Genomic DNA, 6,000 nt, shown 5'->3' with positions numbered 1-6,000 from the left:
AGGTGGTAGAGCTGAAGATCTCCACTGGATTGAGGGTGAAGTATTATTTATTAAAACCATAGCATTCTGCTGTGACACGCACAAACTGGTTCGTTTTCCATAAGAAGACAACATGCAACATTTAAAACATGCTGCCAAAATTCAACATGACATTGTATAGGACCACCATAGACAACTAGATTTGTCTTTAGCTAATCTCCTTTGTGCAGTTATTGACTTGAATGTAAGATGAGCACTATCTCTGGCTGCTGCAAACTATTTAGGATTTAAATGCCCGCAAAGTAGATAAAAATGACCTTTTTTTATCAAAATCATTACACATGTTATGTGAAAGGAGTACAAATGAGGCCCAAAGAACCTTCAGTTCAACTACAGTAGAAAACAACCACTGTTAGAGCACAATGAACATATCAGAACCATGGATACTCCAGTTAGGTGCAATACATTATTGTAGCCCTCTTACTGCAGTTAGATATAGTGGTGTGGTCTTGTGGGTAAATACTTGCTGTCTTTTGTGGATTTGGCATGGATTGGGTAAAAAACCTTGTCAACTCCCCTCCAACTGAGCAACCACACCAACATATGAGACTTTTTTTTAAATTAATGACTTAGATTCTAGTATAGTAAACAAACTTGTTAAATTTGCAGACAACACACAAATAGGAGGAGTGGCAAACAATGTTGCAGCAGCAAAGGTCATTCAAAATGATCTAGACAGCATTTTGAACTGGGCAGACAAATGGCAAATTATATTTAATAGAGAAAAGTGTAAGGTACTGCACGCAGGCTGTAAAAATGTGCATTATAAATACCATATGGGAGATACTGAAATTGAAGAAGGAATCTATGAAAAAGACCTAGGAGTTTATGTTGACTCAGAAATGTCTTCATCTAGACAATGTGGGGAAGCTATAAAAAATGCCAACAAATGCTCAGATATATAGTGAAAAGTGTTGAAGTGGGAAGTAATGTTAAAACTTTACAATGCAATAGTGAGACCTTATCTAGAATATTGTGTTCAGTTCTGGTCACCTCACGAAAAAAAGGATATTGCTGCTCTAGGAAGAGTGCAAAGAAGAGCTACCAGAATTATTCCAGGTTTAAAAGGCATGTCATATGCAGACAGGCTAAAATAATTTAATCTGTCTTGAACAAAGAAGACTACGCGGCGATCTAATTTAGGCATTCAAAAGTCGACCGAAGGGACCTTTTCGACCTGAAAAAAGAAACAAGGACCAGGGATCACAAATGAAGATTAGATAAAGGGGCATTCAGAACAGAAAATAGGAGGCACTTTTTTACACAGAATTGTGGGATACTGGAAACAACTCCCCAATAATGTTGTTGAAGCTGACACCCTGGGATCCTTCAAGAAGCTGCTTGATGAGATTCTTGGATCAATAAGCTACTAACAACCAAACAAGCAGCACTTATATCACTGATTGTAGCATTTGATAAGTGCTGTCTAAAATGTGCTTCTGGAAGAATGTTCACGATTGGTTGGCATTATGCTGCATTAATATTTGACTGAACAAACTATTGAAATAGGATGGTAACATTTGTTTGGCACAGGGGGTGACAATAAATGAGTGGTTTAACACTGCCTTGCACGTTCAGTACCATTAGCAGTTTGTGCTCAGTACTGTGCCAATTTACACATTGCACATTGAACACAAATTGTAAGTGTTATCTGAGGGAGGACAGGCTCTGCTGACACAATTTTTCTGCAGCTTTCCAAAGGCAATCCAGCTGGAACTGTACTAGTTCTGGCTCGAAAACTTGTTACACTCATGTACTGTATGTGCACACAACAAACACATCCTCCCCCCTTTATTGTTCACTAAAGAAAAAAACAATTGTTACAGCTGTGTGAGCTGCAAATAACAAAGCAATCCTCCCACAGTAACTGCAACATTGTACTGTTGATTAGCAATGAACTATGAAGCAAACCCTAAAGGCTTCAGATGTGATGGCTATCACTTCAAAAAATGAAGCAAACACTAGTATATACAGTACTTAAGAGCTCAATGTGCCAGTCCATTCATGTAAAAAGAAAAATATTTTTTAAAATACAAACACAATTGTTGTTGTTGTTAGTTTTAATCAACACAATAGTAAAGCTGTGCTGTTGTTCTTAGTTGTACATTTATTTTAATATTTTCAGGTAGTGTAGTAGCACTTTAGATTTAGATTAAATTAATTGTAATTACATTGTAATAACTGTGTAACTACTACCACGTGTTTCTGCGTTTACATGGTAACTACTGTGTAGTTACATTAGGGTGACCACCCATCCCCTAATTGGGTGGGACAGTCCCGAAATGTAAATATCAAGTCCCGGTCCCGGGCTTAATGCCTCCAGGACAGCATTTATCCCAAATTCATAGACACAGTGCAATCTTACAGTTTAGCATTACAGTCAAACCATAGTATATCTGTTTATAGTGCATCATAGCACCACCCCTGCCGCATTATTTTGTAATGCCTTACAGTCGCTCGCTCGCCAGTTAAAACAAAAAAAACATGTATGGATAAATCCAGGCACTCCTCCAGAACCCTTTCACATTGTAAGCACAACTGAGCCACACAACATCTCATCTCATGCCGATAACGACTCTGCATCACCAGGCTGTAAAGTGTTTCAGTCAGAGTGCTGCATTTCTGTTCTATCCTGAGTTTCTCTTTTTAAAAATGAATAAACACAGCACGCTGCCATGGAGACAGAATAGCAACTACAGTGACAGCCAAATAGTCCACAACAATAAAAGCTCCAAATAAATCTATTTGAAATACAGACTAACTCATAAATATTTTATGCTGGTTCCATTTCTAATAATTTTACACTCACAATCATTACAACTAATCATTACTTGCCTGCCCGGTCTTCGGGGGCAACAGTAAAAAAAAAGCAGTCTAAAAAATATGTAAATATACCCCAGCATAAGAAATGGAAGATGTCCCGTTTTTGCATTTTGAAAAGGTGGTCACCCTAAGTTACATCAGCATTGCCTTAGGAACATTTTGTTTCCCAATGTAATTACATAGAACACCATTTTCCAGTCCATTTCTGTGTAATTATATTCTTGTTACACCATGTAATAGAAGGACCAACTGATCATGTGCAACGCGGAGGCACCAAATGATGGATAACATGATTTTAGATATAGCAGCATGGGTCACAAAGTTATCCAATAACTGTGTAAGATTCTCTTCTTTTGTGTTAATCAAGTAGTCTGGATACAGAGTTCTTAAAAGTAGTAAAGTTTTTATTATAAAAACAGCACATAGCAAGACAGCCCAAACACAGCTATAACAGTAAGTCACAGAGTCCTCGTTATATGTTATTGAGTCCTCTCTCCGGTCTCAGTTTGGTGTTAATCTGAACTGCAGAGAAGCGTTTCCTTAATGGCGTCAGCAGATGTTCTTTTCTCAGCTTATATTGCTTCATAGATTTTGCTAGGATGATACATGATGCAATACAACTTTCAAGCACACCTAGTTAACATCTGCTTTGCCTCAAAGTCAGCAGAAATTAGATAACAAGAAGATGCACTAAGCACAGGATAAATCACAGAAGGATCTGGACACCAAGAAAAACTCCTGCACATCCACCATTACATAAACCTAGATAATCTTCTATAACTTTCCACTGAGGCCCAGCACAGGTAAGGGTGTGTTGCTAATCTTATGTGTCTGAGATCCTGAGGATCAGGCACACACAGAGTTTCAATCATTTCACACTTTTTACCTTTTTAAGGGTACATATAACTGTAAAAAAAAACTTATAACTGTATTCATTTAAAAAGTTTAAAATGGTAAATTTGCAGATTACCATGTTTTCCACCTGCTTAAAATTTGCATTTATTGTTCTTTACTGTTCTTTGCTTTGGGCAGCATCAATACTGAAGTTACAGAATAAAACGAATAAGCTTTGTAAGATTCGATACAAAGCTCACAGATAAAACGAGAACTCAGAAGTGAATGCAGGCTCATACTGCTCTTGGAGATTTTGATGAACATTTTAATTGACCTAAAAATTAGTCATTCTGTTACCCACATTTTGTTTCTTATCTTATGTCATTGTGACGCTGAGAGCCGACAGGATGCTATCTTTGACAAGACGCAACAAATGCTGCTGCTATTACATCAATTAAGAGTTCATATATATGATAATCACCACACAGAACTAAGTATCTTCTGTTGTTAGGTACCTTTGTGATTTTACAGTGTTTAATAACTAAGAATTTGCCCCTAAGTTACAGCTGTATAACAGGCCTCTGTGTCCTTTTGCTATCATGTTCATTTCTCTAAATCTGCCTACAATTGACTGAGCAAGGGAACCCTTTTTACATGATGGATAGCCAAATACAGTCCAGAAAAAAAATAATGTATGGGCAGCTTCTGGTTTTAAAGGGGGTTTGGTGTACATTAGGGGATGGTCTGAAGGTTAAGCTTCTGATTACTTTTTGTATTCTTAGGATATTAAATGTAAGCTCTAAGACCCTGTAGGTACTTGCTTTGTCAGGATTTTTTGGTTTAATGATTCCTGTACAGTAAGATGGGCTAACACTACACAATATAACCTGAGATTCTTGATAATTATTTTTAGTTAGGGTTTCAAGATCTGTCTTTTGTTCAATTGCCATGTGTATCACATTCTTTGCTATAGTGCCCACATTACCCACTTCCACAAACATACACAATGTGGAAATGGTCAAATTAAATTACTTTAATTGTTGCAACTACAGTACAGTTAAATTGCAGTTTATTCACAGTCTGCTTTGGTCTTTATATATATATATATATACAAATGAAATAGACACATTTGCAAAGCATATTTTAGTTTTTTTTATGATTTACTTGGATGATTTAAATACAATTTCAGTGTTACTATTGCTGCCACCTTGTGGTATGAATATAAAATACATTAAGCACAGAGGATAGTAAATGTCTTTATTGTTGAAATGCATGAGTTCAGAGGTTGCATGACTGAATGACTTGAATGGAATAAGTAAGTCTGTTCAATGCCTGGTTGGGTTCCAGGCGTGTAGAACACCAAGAGATGTACAATATCTCAATACTGGAGCACCAAAATGATTGAAAATATCATAAATAAACTAAATGTAAACAAATCTATTCAAATGTTTTGTTTTGTTTTTTTCTGAAATAATGATACCTTTATTTCAAATTAATTTGTGCCATTTTAAACGTTTAGTATCAAAACCAATACAGATGTTCCAGTATGTGTATGTTTTGTTTTTTTTTAATGTATGTATTTATTTATGTATTTATTTATTTATTTAATCCAAGATGGTGAATTGAATCCCAAAGGAAGACAGCCATAACAGTTCCAGGAGTTCTATTTAATCCTTTAATACTGATCTCTCAGACCCATGGCTCACTCCCAGTACCAACGTAAATAAATGACTCCTCCAGCATATCTCAGAATCCAGAATGCTTGAATTTTCCGTCCTGGGCTGTCCCCAAGTGGCACTCTCAGTAAAAGCGCAACCACAGGGTGAGTCATTCGGCTTAGGTTTGTACGCTTGCTGTGTGAAGTCGGCAGTCTTCGCTGGGGATTCCGAAGGAAGTGTTGCGTTGGCTCTGGCGCCCAGTGCGCTCAGAGCAGACACCTGCAGGCTGGCCTTTCTCCTCCAGAGGTCGCTGAAATCCGCTCTCGAGTTCCTGGGTGTAAAAGAGGAAGCTGGCTCAGTCGTGGGATCGGAGGACACCCACTGAACCTTTAAGTCTCCTGAGTCTGTGTGGAATTGCTGCGGTGAGGGGAAAAGATTATTGGACATTCCAAATTGGGGAGAAAATCAGGGGTAAAATAATTGGCCACACTAAATAAAAAATGATTTGCCATCCTGGAAATCACATGATTGAGAAAAAAAAAACAACAAAAAAAACCAGCAAGTTGATGTTTATTATTATACTTTAAAGCAGCAAATATTGTTATACTGTTACTTTCTGTTACTGAGTCACTTCCTGTGATGTAGG

Source organism: Polyodon spathula, chromosome 2, assembly GCF_017654505.1.
Source record: "Polyodon spathula isolate WHYD16114869_AA chromosome 2, ASM1765450v1, whole genome shotgun sequence".
Classification (NCBI taxonomy): Eukaryota; Metazoa; Chordata; class Actinopteri; order Acipenseriformes; family Polyodontidae; genus Polyodon; species Polyodon spathula.
This window is presented reverse-complemented; position numbering follows the sequence as displayed.